Here is a 20227-nt window from a genome sequence, read left to right on the forward strand (position 1 = left end):
CCGCCACTGCTTCACACACCGAGGGAAGACGAACAACTATACTTGTATTTGGAAGTATCGGAGATAGCGGTAAATGGAGTCCTATTTCGGGAAGAGCAAGGTACGCAATTTCTGATTTATTATGTTAGCCGGACCTTGGGTGAGGCCGAAACTAGATATCCCCACCTAGAAAAATTGGCGCTCGCTTTGCTAAGCGCCTCCAGGAAACTGAAACCGTACTTTCAATGTCACCCTATATGTGTTGTGACAACTTACCCACTGTGAAATATAATGCATAAACCTAAACTCTCGAGACGATTGGCCAAATGGGCCATAGAAATCAGCGGGTACGATATTGAATATCGACTCCGGACAGCCATTAAATCTCAAATTTTGAAAGATTTCGTGGCTGACTTCACGTTGGCCCTAATACCTGAGGTAGAAAGAGAGTTGTTGGTGAACTCGGGGACGTCTTCGGGAATCTGGACCCTCTTTACGGATAATGCATCGAATGCAAAGGGGTCCGGACTTGGCATTGTACTGAAGCCACCCACATGCAACATAGTTAGACAATCCATTAGAACTGTGAAATTGACTAACAATGAGGCCGAATATGAGGCCATGATTGCAGGTCTCGAACTGGCCAAAAGCTTGGGGGCGGAGGTGATCGAAGCTAAGTGTGACTCCCTCCTTGTGGTGAATCAAGTTAACCGAATGTTTGATGTCAGAGAAGAATGAATGCAAAGGTACCTAAATAAGTTACAGGTAACGTTACATCAGTTTAAAGAATGGACTTTGCAGCACGTACTTCGAGATCAAAATAGTGAGGCTGATGCCCTTGCAAACTTAGGATCGTCGGTCGAGGACGACGAACTCAACTCAGGGGCAGTGGTACAACTCATGAGGTCAGTAGTAGAAGAAGGCCACGCCGAGATAAACTCTACAAGCTTAACCTGGGATTGGAGAAATAAATACGTAGAGTATTTGAAGAACGGGAAACTTCCCTCAGATCCAAAAGAATCGAGGGCCCTGCGCACAAAGGCAGTCCGATTCAGCTTGTTCGAGGATGGAACCTTGTTCAGAAGAATGTTCGATGGCCCACTAGCAAAATGTCTAGGACCAGGAGATACCGAGTACGTTCTGAGGGAAGTTCATGAGGGCACTTGCAGATTTCATTCGGGCGCCGAATCACTCGTTCAAAAGGTGATCAGAGCCAGCTATTATTAGATCGACATGGAAAAAGATACGAAGGAGTTCGTTCAAAAATGTGACAAATGCCAAAGATATGCTCCGATGATTCAACAACCCGGGGAACTGCTGTACTCGATCTTGTCACCATGGTCATTCATAAAGTGGGTAATGGACATCGTCAGCCCTCTTCCATGGGCTCCAGGTAGGGCTCAATTTATCTTATTTATGACTGACTATTTTTCTAAGTGGGTTGAAGCGCAGACATACAAGAAAGTTAGGGAGAAGGAAGTCATCGACTTCATTTGGGACCACATCATATGTCGGTTCGGGATGCTATCCGAAATTGTGTGTGACAACGAGAAACAGTTTATCGGCAGCAAAGTGACCAAGTTTCTCGAAGATCATAAAATCAAAAGAATCTTATCGACACCTTATCACCTTAGTGGGAACGGGAAAGCCAAATTGACCAACAAAACCATAATCCAAAACCTTAAGAAAAGGTTAACCGATGCCAAAGGTAAATGGAAGGAGATCATGCCCGAAGTCCTTTGGGCATACCGCACGATTGCGAAGTCCAGTACCGGGGCTACTCCGTTCTCATTGGTTTATGGCGCCGAAGCCCTAATACCGATCGAAGTCGAAGAGCCAAGTATCGGATTCCAATATGCAACAAAGGAGTCAAATGACGAGGCACTGAATACGAGCTTGGAGCTATTGGATAAAATGCGTGAAGCCACTCTTGTTCGATTGGTTACCCAAAAATAACGGATCGAGAGGTATTACAATCGAAGAGCCAACCTTAGATATACTTCAATGTCGGTGACCTAGTACTAAGTAAGGTCACACTAAACACTCGGAATCCGAACGATGGGAAGTTGGGTCCGAATTAGGAAGGACCGTACCAGATTCTCGAGGTCACCGAGAAAGGATCATATATGCTCGGAATGATGAACGGAGAACAACTACCGAGCAATTGGAATGTAACTCATCTAAAACGGTATTACTGCTAAGGTACGACCCCATTCATTTTCTTTTATTTTGGACTAACACTTGCAGGTGATCGACAAGAAGTGGCACGAAGTTTTAGGTCTGAAAGCACGCGTTGCACTCTTTTTTCCTTAGACCGGTTTTGTCCCAACTGAATTTTTCGGCAAGGTTTTTAACGAGGCAACAATGGATCGTGCTAACTTAGAATCAAAGACCGATTATGAATCGGGGTCGAAGATCGCATTAACAGTATCTGAGGTTCCTCTATAATTAACCTCGAATACTGAGGGGGTATTACCCTCGGATATGCATTACCTTCGGATATCAACTTTAGCAAGGAAATTACTTCGTAAAGGAAGGGTCTCGATTGTTAGGATTTATTGTAAGGTCCAAATGGTCAAACGAACCGTGTCCATATAGATTGCTCGAGCCCTGGCACAAAACATGTACGCATGTATAACTGTTTTGCACAAGAATAAAGAGAAGTACTTTCTTTGCAATCATCTTATGTTTTAAAATTTTCCTCTTTACATCCCTTAAAGAATTTCGTACTTTCGATCTCCTAAAGGTAACGAGCTCAAGGGTCGCTTATGACCGAAGTACAAATGATCACTCCCTCACTCGGGGACTGCCGTCCGAAAACAAACTCGAATGGCCCAAGTCACTGGGCCTCAAGGGCATAAGACCAATTGGGCAACCCTCCTACTTTTAAAGTCCACGGCCACCCCACTCGGGGACTGTTATCTTGGGCAAGCCCGGATAGCTCATAAAAACAAGTCCAATGGGCAGCTCCCGAACTAAAAGGCTACGGCCATATTAACATGGCTCAGAGATGTCCGAAACCTGTAAAAAAAACTAGGCCTTTGAAAAAGAAAAATTTTCAAAACCGGTTCTAAAGGATACCCTCGGCAAACTATAATCTTGGCTACCTACTTTGGAAAAAGGTTCCCGATAACACCGAACCCCCAAAAATGCCTTAAAACAGAGCAATGTAAAGGCAAGGTTTGTTTGAACTTTCGAACATAACCTCAATTATTTTATGCTAAGGCCTTCGTGAATACAAGTAATAGAGCAAGAGAAAATTTGAAAGCCGAAAGGGAAAGAAAGCCTTGGGCAAGCCCGGATAGCTCAGGAAAGCAAGTCCAATGGGCAGCTCCCGAACTAAATAGCCCGATACAAAAATTTATAATGGCCAAAACAGCCTCAAAAAGATGCAAAAAGCAAAAAATAAAAACATCTAAAGACCTAAGTGGAATGGTCCTCATCGGGGGAAGCGTCTTCATACTCGAGATCTTCCCCGCCTTCAGATTCGGTTAAGCTCTCGGAATCTTCCTCGGGAAAAGCCAGCTTCCGGGCCCTAACTTCTTCTATTTAGGTATTCTCGATTTCCACCTGTATATCGAAGTTTTGAGCATGGACTCCCTCGAGAGCTTCCCTTCGAGCTTGCCACCTTGCATGCTCCACCTTGCTTTTGGCATGCGTCTGAATCGCCTCGACATCAACCTTGAATTGGGCCACTTTAGCATCATCCTTGGTCTCGACAACATCCACCTCTGATTTGGCCGCCTTGAATTCCTTGGCCAGACTCTCTTGACCAGAAACAGACGAGTTTAGCTCAGATTGGATCTCCTCGATCTTCTTGGCTTGCACCATTATTTTATCTTCTGCAGCCTGAAGCTGGGCCTCGGCCGACGCCAGTTGCGCTTGGACAACTTCCTTTTCTGAGGTTATGAGATCCATATTTTTCTTGAACTCCTCGGCCTAAGCTTGTATCGTGTCTACCTACGCCCGGAGTTGCCCGATTTGTTCAAGACTTTGTCGAACCTGCAGGATTGGATCGTTAGCCACTGAGTCCAGTTCGTCGTCACTATCTTCAAGTACTCGATTTACCTGCTCGGCCCACTCGATATGCTCCTTCCGAGCCGTTTCTAACTTGGCCTGAAGTCTCTCACTCAGAAGCTTATAAGTGTCCCTCTTCTCAGTAAGCTCCCGAACCTCGGCCTCGTGTTGGGTTAACTCCTCCTGGTATCGGAGGAAAGCCTTATGGTGCAGTACCGAGGCCTGCAAGCGTAAAGAAAGGCATTAGGATTATTCAACTTAAAATACATAATAAAGGGACACTCGAAGTTACCCGATTCAAAGCCTGTTGAGCTTCATTGAATTGGTAGGGTGCTTCCACCGAAGGTAGCTAGCAATCCCCACGGGGGCAGAGAAAACCCGGGCATCCTCCGGGATAGAGAAAACTATTAACCGCCTTCGGTTAGGATTAACGCTCGGGGCCGGGAACCGATCCACCAACTTTGAGCTCGAAGAAGACCCACTAACCCCCGATGATGGTACCTTCTTTGGCACCAACAAGTCACCAAGCCCAGTGACGTCCTTTGAGGCAGTGGACTCTAACCCATCGAAGAAGTTATGGATATTTGTCGCCCCCTGTGGCCCCTCGTAAGAACGACCTTCTAGCATACCGGCCTCACGGATCATGGTATTAGAGAATTGAGGAGACCTGGTAAGGTCAATTGCCCCATGTGCATCTTTCGGGGCACCTTCTTCTGCTCGAGGAGTGTCGGTCGCCCTGTCAACTCCTATGGCCTGGGGCAAAGTAGCCACACCTCATTCCAGATCGGAGATCTCGGTCAATGCCTTCTCAACAACTTCCCCGGCTCGAGGCAAAGCAGTTCGTACCCAAGCCACTAGCTCGGAATTATCTTCTCCTTCTTCTTTAGACTCATCCCTCAGTCGGCAGATTGAGTCCGATAAGAGGACGCCGGTACTTTCCTTAGGTTTGCGTGCCTGCCTCTTCTTCGATTTCTGCTTCTCCGAGTTCGGGGATCTCGGGCCCTTTTTCGTTTCTTCTCATTACCCTGCCATGGAGCAGGGGACTCAAGAGGCACATCCTCATCACCGGATGGAGGCCTCATGGCAACATCCTTGGGGAGACCTACAAAATAAAACATGACCGATAAGAGTTCGACAACGCAAGGAGAAAGTCAAACATTATTGAATCAAAAAAGAAAACTTACCATGATTACGGGCCTCCCACCTACCCTTCGACAGTTCCATCCATGCACGCTCGGAATATGGTCTTTGTGACACGAGGTCCTAGACCTACTCCTTTAATTAAGGAATGACATCTAGCATCTTAGCCACAGCTGCACCACAAAAACACCGATAAGAAGGGAGGGAAGGGGAGAAGCAATCAATAAAATCTTTAAGGCGAAGTTGCACTTACGCTTCATGTTCCATTTCTCGGGAAATGGCATGTTCTCGTTAGGGATCAAGTCTGTAGTCCTTATTCGAACGAATCATCCCATCCAGTCTCGATCTCGAGCCTCATCTATACTCGAGAATGGGGCCCTACTAGCCCGGCGAGCAAGTTTAATTAACCCCCCTCGATAGAGTCGGAGACTGTACAGGCACATAAGATGATCAAGGGTGAAGGGACACCCCTCAATTTTGTTTATGAAGAAATAGAGAAGAATCACTATCCTCCAGAAGGAGGGGTGAATTTGACCAAGGGTCACCTCGTACCTCTTGCAGAAGGCGATAATGACCGGGTCTAAGGGACCCAATGTGAAAGGGTAAGTGTAAACACTTAAAAACCCTCCACGTGGGTAGTAATTGATTCCTCAGGCGAAGGCACCACCACATGCTTATCGGCCCAGTTGTAATCCTCTTTGACCTTGGAGAGGAGATCATCGGTGATCGTACATATATGTCTCGAGACCGGCTCGCATCGACCCGATACCGAGGAAGTGTTTTCGACCTTGAAATCAGCAACAGTCAGGCACCCTACAGGAATAAACTCTTCAGGGTGCGGTTCTGCCACAGCCCTATCGCCGGCGGGTCGTGACATAGAGGCGACCTCCTTTTGTGGGGCGATCTTAGAATTTTTTGCCATTTTAGAGCAGAGATGAAGAAGAAGAAATTAAGTAGGTATTCTTAGTGGTTTGCAAAAGGTGTAAGAAATCTGGGTACAAAAGTTGGAGTGTGAAGAGATTTTTGAAGAACAAGAATAGGAGGAGCTTTGAACGTAAAGGTTGAATGAATGAAAGTTGGGATATTTATAGTCTGTTAATGATGGTTCAAAACCCGTAATGGCCTACCAATGACTGACAGTCATTTAATGCCATGGTAACTGGACCGACAGGACGTTTTAGTAACCGTTTGTCGCTTACGTCATGATCCATCGAAGTGGGATTCAGAAGTTCATATCGTTTCTCGTCATCTTCTCTCCGAAAAATGAGGGGACTATCTGTATACAGTCGAAACAGGGTTCGCCTCTTGTGTGACCAATAGAGATTGAAACATGACAGGTTAGAGCTCGATCTCGAGTTATATCGAACCGAGGTGCGAAGTTACATCGTTGAGCTCATGACCTTGGGACTGAACAAGGTCGAGACCTAACAAGATCGAGAGAAATTTGTCGAGCCAAATAACAAAAGGCCAAAATATCCGCGATCGGTTGGAGATCACGGCGGAAATCCCGGCGCGTATCAAGGAGAACCCGATTAATTAGTAAATCATGAGTTTTTTACCTTGTATAAAATTGTATCAAGAGTAGGACTCCCCTACTATATAAAGAGGGTCTGATCATTTGTAATACACATTGCAATACGCATCATAAAGCAATATACTGTCCTTTCTAATTCTTATCATCTTGTTATTCTATTCATACATCAGCTGAAGCATTTCTAGGTTCGAGGGTGATCAAACTTGAAGGCCAAGGTTGTTCAATTCGTGTGGTTTGCATTTATTCTTTTATCGTCAATTTCAATATCAATCTGTTTTCTTAATTTGTATCAAGTTGTATCACGTATCCTTAAAACTGCGTATAAATTTAATTGTTATCCGATTTTGAGGGCAAACAGGGCAATCAAATTGAATTTAATATGTTAATTTAACAATTAAAAAATTATAGCATTTTGTGCTTCTATTCAATGCGAACAAACTTTTTATCACATAATATATGACTTAATCCTAATACATGGGTTAAATAAAATTGTTTACCCTTAAATTCGAGTAATAATTAAACTTATTTAGTGGTTTTAAGGATACGTGATTTAATCCAATACCAATTGATAAACAAGGAATTGAACAGATAATCTGAATAAGAAAATAAATCAAACCAGTGTTCTAGCAGCGCTTTCGACCTTGATTCGAGATGGTCTCGAGGTTGAGTAGGAAGAACAGTAAAGAACAGAGGATCAACAATGATGAACAGTAATGGAGAGTAAATAAAATTAAAATTTCTAGGTTCGAGGGTGATCGAACTTGAAAGCCAAGACTGTTCAGTTCGTGTGGCTTGCATTTATTCTTTTATCTTCAATTTCAATATCAATCTGTTTTCTTAATTTGTATCAAGTTGTATCACGTATCCTTAAAACCACGTATAAATTCAATTGTTATCCAATTTTGAGGGCAAACAGGGTAATCAACATGAATTTAATATGTTAATTTAACAATTAAAAAATTGTAGCATCTTGTGCTTCTCTATTCTGTGCGAACAAACTTTTTATCACATAATATATGACTTAATCCTAATACATGGGTTAAATAAAATTGTTTACCCTAAAATTCGTGTAATAATTAAACTTATTTAGTGGTTTTAAGGATACGTAATTTAATCCAATACCAATTGATAAACAAGAAATTAAACAGATAATCTGAATAAGAAAATAAATCAAACCAGTGTTCTAGCAGCGCTTTCGACCTCGATTCGAGATGGTCTCGAGGTTGAGTAGGAAGAACAGTAAAGAACAGAGGATCAACAATGATGAACAATAATGAAGAGTAAATAAAATAAAGAACAACGTGTTTGTATATCTTTATTAGTGAATCAATCCCCTTTACAAATGAACGGGGTCCCTCTTTATATAGTAGAGGGGTCCTAAATAAGGTAAAATTCCAATAGTGGAAACAAATCCCATGATTGGCATCAATAGCCGCTTGATTCGATCAGTTTCGGGATTTCCGCCGAGATCTTCGGTCAGTTGCCAATATCTCGCCATTCTATTATTATGCCCTACTCGAAGCCAGTCATGCTCGATCTCAATCTTCGGCGAGCACTTCAATCTTCATGCTTCATGCTCTGCCATTGAGCCCGAGCCTGGTCTTTTATGAGCTCGCTCTCGAGACAGCTCCTCGTACCTTCGAAATCCGATATGCCCGATTTTGACCGTATACAGATAGTCCCCGCGTTTCTTAGAATAAAATGATAAGAAATATTTTGAGCCTTGATTTTCTGAAACCTCGATCATGACGTCGTCCTCATGGCTTAAGTGATGGATGTGATCGAAACGTCCCGTCGGTTCAGTTCCCCAAATCATTAATGCATTTCAGTTAGCGGTTGGCCACTAGCGCCACCGAACCGTCGTCGTGAGCCTATAAATACCCGCTCCTTCATTGAATCAAACTTTACTTTTGCTTTAATCAAACCTCTAAGTCTTCTCACTCTTTTCGTCTCCTCCTTTTCGCCGCCTGTAAAGCCATCTTCGTTAGCACTGAAACCACCAGTTTTTCATCTTCCTTCGCTTTTCTTTACTTATACAAATGGCGAAAACCTCAAATATTGTACCGCAGAAGGAGAAAGCTTCTTGCTCCTCTTCCCGGCCGTCCAACGGCAAGGCGCCGGTGGAGCCTCTTCCCCACGAATATGTTCCCGGACCGTGTACTCTAAAATCCGACTTCAAGTTCGAAATCCCTTCATCGATCCCGGACCGTTGTGAGCATGTGTCGATGTACATGTGCTCGATAACAAAGAGCCACCTCGAGGTCATGAAGAAGGACTGCAACTGGGGTCCCGAAGTCGTGGTGTAAATTCTTGCTCCCGAAGAGAGCATCACCACTTATGTGTTGGGGTTCCTAAGTGTTTACACTTACCCCTTCACATTGGGTCCCCTCGACCCAGTGATTATTGATCTCTGTAAAAGATATCAGGTCACCCTCGGCCAAATCCACCCTTCTCTATGGCGCATAGTAATCATGTTGCGCTTCTTGTCTAGCAAGGCCGAGGGGCTAGAGTTTACTCTAAATCACCTTATGCGGTTGTACCGGCCTCGAATCTAGCGAGGACTGATTAGGCTCCAATGCCGGGCAACGAAGGCCTTGATCTCGAGCATCGACAAGGACAAGGATCGGGGTTGGATGAGCCGTTTTGTATGGGTGAGGAAGTGTGACAGTATCCCGGAAGAGAAGATGTCGTTCCTTGAGGAGTGGAACTTCAATCGTAAGTGATCTTTTAAAATTCGTTCTTCGTACTTTCTTTGACTTTGCCTAATATCTCTTTTCGACATGCATCTATTCCTTGGATGCCTCAAGCGGTACCTGACCTCAAAGATTGGGTTCAGAAGTTAGCCTCAACTTCCACATATGCCGAACGCGCATGGCGTGATTTGGCAAAGGGCAGATGGGAGGCCAAGAATCATGGTAAGGATCTCCTTTTTCATGTTTTGAAACACTTTTTATACTTCATTCGTCACTAATCTTCTTTTATGTAGGCCTGACCAAGGATGCCATTTTGAGGCCTTCAAGTGGCGAGGAAGAAACCAAGTCCCAAGTTCCGAAGCCGAGGGAAGACAAAAAGAGGAAAACTGCCTTGCAGTCCGAGGTCCCCAAGCCCAAACCTCGAAGAGTGAGGAGAAAAATAATCGCTCTCACGATGGACTCGGTCCAAAAATTGAGATACGAATAAGAGGAAGAAGAGGAAAATGCCCCGGCACTGACGGTCCGACCTAGGACAGCCGTCGAAGTCTCCAAACCTTCCAAGCCGAAGGTGGCTATTAAAATCAAGTCTCATGTTGAGGAGACTTCCAAAAAGAAATCGGGTGGGGATCCCGAAATACCAGGGGTCGAGATCGTTTCTCGGCCATCTATAGCTTCACCGGACGGGGCCGGTTCTAAGACCCCGAAGATTGATCAGAGCATCCCGAGTGACTTGCTCGGGACCATGACAGCAGGTCACTTGCCTTCTCTTCCAACTTTCTATGGGGAGGCGCTTAGGGAAGCTCGAGAATTGAAGACCCCTGATATAGGCAGAGGCTCTAGTGTAGGGGATCCCTTTCGGGACTGCTTTACTGGAGTCGATAATGCCTCTAATATCAGTGACGCTTCGATTCTTTTAGAAGAGGCCCAACGTCTCTTATCTCTGGTAAGAATCTGTTTACTGCACTTCTTTTCTTTACTCTTTTTTTCTAAATCTGACTTGTGTTTTCCCTTTTTGTGTAGGCCTTCACCAAGCTTCGAGCTGACCTCATCCAGTGTGAAACCGAGCTTCAAAAGGTCTCGGAGGAGAGGAACGCTCTGAAGCTTCTTTGCGGCCAAAAAGACGAGACTATAAAGGACCTTCAAGCGGATCTGGCCAAGGCTCGTGAGAAAGATGCCGAACTAGATAAGCAGGTGAGCATCCTTTTGATAGAGTATGGACTCGTCCCAACTGTGGAAGCTAATACTTCGTTATCTCAGCTGCAGAAAAAGGTTGAAAGGATCGAGTTGCTTCGGGGAGAAGTCGATCAGGTCAAGGCCGATTGTGATCGGTGGAAGGAGATCATGGACTGCCTGGCTACAGAAAAAGAAACTACCTTGGCCAAACTGTCATCAGCCGAGGTTCAACTTCGGGGAGTCAAAAAGAGAAGTTCGGCCTAAGCCAAGAGGATCGAGGAGCTCGAAACCGGGCTTGTTGAGGCCAAGGCGAAGATCGAGAAGACAAAACTCATGGCGGACAAGTCCATTGCCATGTATCGGGCCGATGCTGAGGCTGCTCAAATGCAGGTAAGGGAGGCTTCTGACCGAGAGCAATGGATTACCGACACGGCAAAGTTCAATCCCGGAGGGAAACCCTCGAGGAAATCCATACTCGAGGTTTTGACCTCTCCGAGGAGATAGCCCGAGCCAAGGTGCTTGAGGCCGAAGCCAGGCAGCTTGCCTCCTTCGATGACAAAGATGATGATGAAGAAGGCAGTCGAGGCGGATCCGATGAGGGGCCTGAAGGAGAAGTTGCTCCCGAAGAATAGGTCATAACCGGCCGTCGTTAGGACTTAGTTTCCCTTTTTGTAAAACCTTGATCGGTCTCTTGTACATAAACTTTTCTGTCAATATATATAATAGAAAAACTTCTTTTGAACGTCTTCTCAGTTTTATGTTCAAATGTGTTTTGTGCTTTTGCCTTGTGAAAATTCTGTTGTTGCAGCCTCTGTAATCGAGTGAACACTAGTTTGGACTTAGAACAAAACCCTTAGGTTTTTTAGGCACGCAAGGGCGAGTCCCCGAGTTCAATAATATATTCGAGATTTTGGATGGCTTGATCGATGCCATGACTGCACCATTTTTATAACTAAGTTCGAGTATGTTTCGAACTTAGAATAGAATAAACCCTCAGGTTTTTTATTAAATAATGGGTAATTTTCGAATTTACAGTAAAATACCCCTTAAGGTTTTATGGCGGATCTTTGAGCTAAGTTCAAGTCAACTTTATTTGAACTTGGAATAGTGGAACCCTTAGGTCTGAGTTGAGTGAGAACAAAGTCTGGAACCTAAATATATTGGCCCTTAAGCTCTTTTAGGTTGGGCCCATATGGCCTCTAAAAGACGGCTATTATTTCCCCCTTCGGCATAAAAGACAAAGTCCGATGTTGGTTGAAACCCTTTTACTTTTTGCACCTTAGCACGTTTGTGTTAAAGATAATTTGATACCTCTTAAGGTTTTTCGAGGGCTAATTTTATCGAAGCCCTTTTGATTGTTTGCCGAGGGTAGCCTTTTTTTTTTAATCGGTTTTTCAGAGAATTTGAAGGCCTATCAATATTGCGGAATTCAGACGTCTCCGAGCCGCGTTATTTAGGTCGTAGCCTTTAGTTTGGCCGTAGCCTTTGGGTATGCCTCTTGGGCTTATTTCCCAATAACATTTCAAACTTGTTTGAAATGTCAGTCCCCGAGAATGGTGTCCTTGGCCTATAGATCGAGGGGTGCCTCTTTGAGGTCTTATGAATTTGCGAATATACACTCGAATACGCCTATCATCGATGGTACTCCCCGAGTGTATATTTGCACTTTGGCTCTTGAGTCGTTTCTCGCAATATCATAAGTATGAAGTTTGTAAAGTAGATAATTTTCTTCGAGACACAAAGTGTTTAAATGAAGAGAGAATGCTTCTTTGAATAGTTTATACATGTGTACATGCTTTGCCATCGGGGCTCGACTAATTTATATGGACACAGTTCACTTGACCGTTTGGTCCATTACAAAACTTCACTATCGAGGCCCTTTGGCATGAAGTACTATTCTCGAGAATACATCATCCGAGGGTGACGCCCTCCAGTATTCGAGGTTGATTTCAGAGAAGCCTTGGATACTATCGAATTGTCCTCAGGTAGCACATAATTGTTGCCTCATTAAAAACCTCAACGGAAAAGCCCAATAGAGATAAAAACCTATCTAAGGGAAAAAGAGTGCAACGCGTACTTTAAAACCTGAGGTCTCAATGTCTTTGATCGAACTCCTGCAATGAGTTAGCGCCGAATATATATAAACGAAAGAAAGGAGAAAGTCATACCTTAACAATAATATCGTTTGAGAAGTGATATGTTCCAGTTGTTTGGTAATGGTTCGCCGTCCATCGTTCCGAGTTTATAAGACCCTTTTTCCGACTATATCGAGGACTTGATAGGGTACTTCCCAATTCAGGCTGATCTTCCCTTCATTAGGATCTCGAGTGTTGATGGTGACCCTCCTTAGGACTAAGTTCCCGACCCTGAAGTGGCAAAGGTTGGTTCTTCTATTGTAGTACCTTTCGATTCGTTGCTTTTGTTCAGCCATTCGAACAAGTGCCGCTTTTCATTTTTCATCTAATAATTCGAGGCTAGTATTCATAGCCTCGTGGTTCGATTCCTCCGATGCATGTCGAATTCTCCGACTGGAATTAAGGCTTCGGAGCCATACACTAAGGAAAACGGAATTGCCCCTGTACTGGACTTCGATGTTGTTCGATACGCCCAAAGGACTTCGGGTAGAATTTCTCTCCATTTCCCTTTAGTTTCGTTCAATCTTTTCTTCAGGTTTTGGATGATAGTCTTGTTCGTCGATTCGGCCTGCCCGTTCCCACTAGGGTGATACGGTGTTGATAATATCATTTTTATTTTATGGTCTTTGAGAAATTTTGTCACTTTACTGCCGATAAATTGCTTACCATTGTCGCATACTATTTCTACGGGTATCCCGAATCGACACACGATGTGATCCTAGATGAAGTCTATAACCTCTTTCTCTCTTACTTTCTCGAACGTCTGCACTTTATCCCATTTAGAGAAATAGTCAGTCATAAATAAAATGAACTTAGCTTTACCTGGGGCCGATGGAAGGGGGCCGACGATATCCATTCCCCATTTCATGAATGGCCATGAGGATAGGACTGAATGAAGTTATTCTCCGGGCTGGTGGATCATCGGTGCAAACCTTTGACATTTATCACATTTTCGAACAAACTTCTTAGTATCTTTTTCCATGCTATCCCAGTAGTATCCTGCTCTAATGATTTTGTGAATCAGTGATTCGACACCAGAGTGGTTCCCACAAGTGCCTTTATGAACCTCTCATAAAACATAATCGGTGCCTCCTGGTCCTAAGTACACTGCCAATGGTCCATCAAATGTTCTTCTGTATAATGTTCCATCTTCACCCAATGTGAATCAAGCAGCTTTGGTTCGTAAGGTCCTGGACTCTCTAGGGTTCGATGGGAGCTTTCCATTCTTCAAGTATTCAATATATTTATTCTTCCAATCCCAGGTTAAGCTTGAATCGATAGAATTTGGTGGCAGGTTGTGATACCATATCATTGCTCCCTTCGAAAGGGTCTCTCCGAATTTTTTTAACAGCACGGATTCGATTTCATCATCCTCTAAATCGTTACCCTTGATGGAACATGTATATGAAGTAACATGCTTGTTGGGATCGGTAGTCCCATTATATTTGGGTATGTCTGGCATATGAAACTTCTTTGGAATAGGCTTCGGAGCCGCACTTGGAGGAAACAGCTTTTGTACAAACTTCTTCGAATCCATCCCTCTCAAGATTGGTGGTGCCCCTGGTATCTGATCAACTCGAGAGTTGTATGTCTCCACTTTTTTATCGTTGGCTTCAATTCTTTTCTCTCCTGATTCAATTCTTTTGGTGATCTCCTCAAGCATTTTCATTACCGCAGGGTTAGTCTCCGATTCTTTACCATCCGACCTTTCCAGTATTGGCTCGATACGGCAAGTAATTTCCGGCTCGACCCTATTCGGAGCTCTATGTTGATTTTGTAACTGAGCAATAGCGGCTTGCTGAGCCTGAAGTATCTCGAATATCAATTGGAGACTGACTCCTTCATCTCCTTTGCCCTATGTTCCTTGGCCACTAGATCGGCCTTCTCTGCGTACACTTCAATCGAGATCTGTGCCTAGGTCCGCGTTTAGAGCAACATGCGAACTGCCATCGATTGGGTTGGCAACTGGTGCTGCCCCGAGATTAGCCTGTGGCACCTCGATTCCTGGAGCAATCACATTTTCATTTTCATCGTGGAATCTGAGGCTATTGTTACCGTGTGTGGATGCGTTTTGTGAGTTTGACATGTTTTAACCTGAAAGCAAAGGCACTCAACAAGAACAAGCGTAAAATAGTGTGTTTTACCAAAATCAGTACTGAACAATCACTATTATCCTTAGCCCCACGGTGGGTGCCAAACTGTTTACCCTAAAATTCGAGTAACAATTAAACTTATTTAGTGGTTTTAAGGATACGTGATTTAATCCAATACCAATTGATAAACAAGGAATTGAACAGATAATCTGAATAAGAAAATAAATCAAACCAGTGTTCTAGCAGTACTTTCGACCTCGATTCGAGATGGTCTCGAGGTTGAGTAGGAAGAACAGTAAAGAACAGAGGATCAACAATGATGAACAATAATGAAGAGTAAATAAAATAAAGAACAACATTTTTGTATATCTTTATTAGTGAATCAATCCCCTTTACAAATGAACGGGGTCCCTCTTTATATAGTAGAGGGGTCCTAAATAAGGTACAATTCTAATAGTGGAAACAAATCCCATGATTGGCGTCAATAACCGCTTGATTCGATCTGTTTCGGGATTTTCGCCGAGATCTTCGGTCAGTTGCCAATATCTCGCCATTCTGTTATTATGCCCTACTCGAAGCCAGTCATGCTCGGTCTCGATCTTCGGCGAGCACTTCGATCTTCATGCTTCATGCTCTGCCATTGAGCCCGAGCCTGGTCCGTATACAAAAATGTAACCAATCTTTTTAAATGAAAACACATTAAAATTTAAGATTTTTAAGTGAATGAGTGCTTCGATAGATTGATAACAGTGAGCCAATGAGCCTAGACTTTTGATATTTGTTTATGCAAATGATTGGATTGTACTTCGGCCACATGCCCTTTTCATGTTTGGCCTTTTTCCTCGCCCTTCGGTCGTGTAAAGCTATTAGATGAGCTATTCATCTTCTATCTACCTCATTGCTCAAGTTTGATATGTATGCTACTAGGGATAGGTAAACAAGTAAAAAAATGTCCAAAGGTAGAATCTTGAGAAGAATGGTTGGAAAGACCCTCAACTTGATTCAAGGAAACAACCTCCATTTTTCTTTCTCACTTATGTTTTAGCCAAAAATTGTTAATACATGGTTTAATGGCTTAAGGGGTGACCAATGGTTTAATTAATATTTTAAAAACTTGGGAACTAGCTATTAAAGTATGTAAAAATTCAATTCATCTTGCTTCATCTCTCTCTCTCTAGTCGATATAGACCCACTCCACTAGGTCCTTTTTCGATGGAGACAGATCCAAAATAGCTGACGATAGACTTTCTCTCGTTATACAAACCTCCCTCATTGATGTGTATTTCTTTAAAAAATCATCAATTTTGGGTGAACCCTAAATTTTCGTTTTTTTCTTTTCATAAATCGGGGATTTTGATGTTGAAGAATATATATTTTTTAAATGAAGTGCATGGGTATCTGCTGTTTGTTTTGGTTTGTGGAAAATCAGATCTTGATGTTGTATTTATAATTATTGATTTTAAAATAATCAAAAAGTAGATTTTTGCAAAAAATTAAAATATTTTTTTTAAAAGTTTGTTTCAAAAGAAAATACTAAGTATTCAAGTTTATTACTTCAAATCCAAAGATACTCTATGCAATTTAAATCTTCATGTCAGATCAAGTTTCAAAATAATCAAGTTACAAAGAAGAATTTTGATATTGTTGAAATTGAAAAAAATTTAAAAACTAAATTTTGAAAAATAAAATATCGAACCTAAATGACACATTGATCTTGGTGAATGGTAATGAATTAACAAAAGAGAGTAAAGAATAGAGTGAAGAAAAGAATAAATGAAAACATACATAATAGTTATACTAATAAAAATAATTATATTATACAACAACAACAACCCAGTAAAATTCTACTAATGGGGTTTGGGGAGGGTAGTGTGTACGCAGATCTTACCCCTACCCCAAAGGAGTAGAGAGGCTGTTTTCGAAAGACCCTCGGCTCAAAAAAAAAAAAGACAAAAGGAGACAATATTAGTATCACCACAACAATCATAGAAAAAATAAGAACACCATGAAATGCAGAAGAAAGATGCAAAGCAAAAACGATAGCTAGTAAATAGGACATGCACTGAAAAGCGAAGTAGTAAAATACAACATTGTCACTAGCTATCTTAGACAAAAACCCTACCTGGCTAGTTCCACAATGGTACGAAGTAAGTCAAGACTCAAGTACATCCTAACCTACAACTTTAATACTTGACCTCCACATCCTCCTATCATGAATAATTATATTATAAATAAATAATTATTTAACATGAATAAAAATGAAAAAAATAAGAAAAAACCATATCGTTTTCTTGTTAAGATCAAAAGAGAAATTGCATATACTATAATGAAAACAATATAACACAAACACTCTGACAAGACAACATAGCAAAATAAAAATCAACACCCAAATAATTAATATTTTTTAAAATAAAAAATTAGGGCAATAGAAAGACAACTGTTGTAAATACATCTAGTTACTAGCCATGGGCAATTCTAATTTTTTTAAAAAAGGGAAAAGGATAAGAAACGAAAAGATAAATTTTTTAGGATAAAATTGCTTCAATTCGGATAGTAAGGGAATAAATTTGACTTAAAAAAAAGAAGAAGAGATAATTGAGTTATAAATAATTTCCACGTCGGATGACATTAATGGAGATGTAGTATATTTGGATGACAAATTTAAACCTTTTCAAATAGAGATAAAAACCTATGTAAGGGAAAAAGAGTGCAACTTGTACTTTAAAACCTGAGGTCTCAATGTCTTTGATCGAACTCCGAGTTAGCGCCGAATATATATAAACAAAGAAAGGAGAAAGTCATACCTTAACAATAATATCGTTTGAGAAGTGATATGTTCCAGTTGTTTGGTAATGGTTCGCCGTCCATCGTTCCGAGTTTATAAGACCCTTTTTCCGACTATATCGAGGACTTGATAGGGTACTTCCCAATTCAGGCTGATCTTCCCTTCATTAGGATCTCGAGTGTTGATGGTGACCCTCCTTAGGACTAAGTTCCCGACCCTGAAGTGGCGAAGGTTGGTTCTTCTATTGTAGTACCTTTCGATTCGTTGCTTTTGTTCAGCCATTCGAACAAGTGCCGCTTTTCATTTTTCATCTAATAATTCGAGGCTAGTATTCATAGCCTCGTGGTTCGATTCCTCCGATGCATGTCGAATTCTCCGACTGGAATTAAGGCTTCGGAGCCATACACTAAGGAAAACGGAATTGCCCCTGTACTGGACTTCGATGTTGTTCGATACGCCCAAAGGACTTCGGGTAGAATTTCTCTCCATTTCCCTTTAGTTTCGTTCAATCTTTTCTTCAGGTTTTGGATGATAGTCTTGTTCGTCGATTCGGCCTGCTCTGGTATATTCTTTTCCCTGTTTTGGAATTGTACTGCACATATTTAATAGTTCACACAATGTTATGATTTTAGATTTTGAAAATTATCCAAGCCAAATTGTTAAGTTGAATGCCAAAAGCCAACCAGAGGCTTATACATGCATTATTATGCTTTTTCGAGTGATAACAGTTTTACAAACAACTTTGTTTGGTTTCTTCTACTTAAACAAAATTCTCATTGTCTTTTTGCGGTTTTGCTGCTTCCCATGAGGGCAGCTCTCTTGGTCCTTTCCCATGCTGAAGTGCAAAAGCATGGGGAGCGAAAAGGATGAGATACCTTGGCAGTCCATGGGATTGGATTAGCGACGGAGACAACATAATTCTTGACATGGATGCTATATAGTTGGTCTCAGTAAATGATGAGTGTTCCAGTGTTTAGCATTTTTAGTTGTTAGAATACTAAAGGCCCCTCTCCCTACCCAACTCTGGGTTGCTAGAGGTCTTTCCCCTGCTCTTTTGTAAGAGGACTGAACGGCACATGTGTTTTTTCTTAATCATCTTATTTTTCCAATCACTTGGTTCATAAGGGGAGTCTAGACTCCACACACTGTCACGTGGAACGATGCCACATCAAAGAATGATTGTTCTGCTCTGTTGCATGTTTCAAGACTCGATCCACAGAAAAAAGCAACATGTACTCCTCACCTATTCATGGATGCTGTCCTAATCCTGAAGAAAAAGGAGGAGGTCAACAGGAGCCATAATGGTGACAAAGCCCATGGCTAGATGGATTTACTATGGGTTTTTATTAAAGGTGTTGAAAAATAATTAATATAGACTTGTTAAATGCTATAAATCACTTCAGTAGATTGGTTTTGAGAAAGGTTTCAGTTCTGCTATAGCATTATGAATGATATTTACCAAAAGACTAAGGCGGTGAGCATACTTGGAAACTTAGCAAATTACATTTGGGGACCGTGGTACGAAGGAGCACATGTACTATGTGAAGATGCCTATATATATAAGAGGAAAAATGCTTGTAGGGTTATGCAAGAATTGTCTTTCTTTCCTTAGTTTCTTACTTAGAGTAAATCTGGAACCTCCCTCCCTTCTTTGTTTCCCCTTTATTTCTGAGTTTTGTTGCAAGAAAGGAGATGAACACCTCTATCAGTTGTAATTACATTTCTCCATTTCAATACAATCCCCCTTCATTACGTTGCTGTTCTCGTTGCTCCTATTCCATGCCTCTCTACCCTTCTAGTCTTTTACCATGTTTGACACTGAATCACCACCATGTTAGATCTAATGATGGCGCTGCATGCGAATCGTGCTTGTATGCTCGGGAAGATCGTCAGGTTGAGGTACTCTTCACTGGAATTGGAATGCACCTGTGCTGATCTGAGCGAATTTCTCCACTCACCCTCGCTTCAGCCTTGTGATGAGCAATCAGATGTGCTTGTCACTCCCACTGAGGTTGTATCTGATTTCGAAGCTGGAAAATTGAAGGAGCTACTGCAAGATTTTGAGCAACGACTCCAAGATGTTCACCGATGAGATGTACGGTTCCATTATCAGAGCAGCACCTAGTGTTAGATGAAAGTTTCCAAAGCTAACACCTAGGTTACTACGTCAAAATGCAACTACTGATTCGTTTCTGGTTCATTTTGATTACCTAGGTCCTAGAGGTTGTTGATGAGATTGTGGCAGAGCACCGCATAATGTTCGAGTCTTGGCTTCAGAAATCTGGTCCACCCACTTGGTATGAATTTTCTATCCTAAAAATGGAATACGAAGATGTTGAAGGTTTAAGAAATCGTGCAACAAGGGTTTCTGATGTTGGTCTTTGATGGGATCTCCCATTTATTAAGAATGGTGAGATAACAACAACAGAGTCTGGTGCAAACGGCGTGGTGGCTCTTGCAGAAAAGATATTTACTAAAAGTCCTCAACAACATGAGACTTGTCATTGCAATTGGGGAATCTGGTCATTACCCTACAATGACTTTGATACTTTATGAGAGTGGTTTGAACATTGAAGAGGCCCATGTTTTTTTAGCTCATGCAGGTTTCTCCTTGGACGACTTTGTGGGTTGATGGATGACCACAAGAGGAGTTGGAGTTTCTTAAGAGTGTGATGCAA

Source organism: Nicotiana tabacum, chromosome 24, assembly GCF_000715075.1.
Source record: "Nicotiana tabacum cultivar K326 chromosome 24, ASM71507v2, whole genome shotgun sequence".
NCBI lineage: Eukaryota > Viridiplantae > Streptophyta > Magnoliopsida > Solanales > Solanaceae > Nicotiana > Nicotiana tabacum.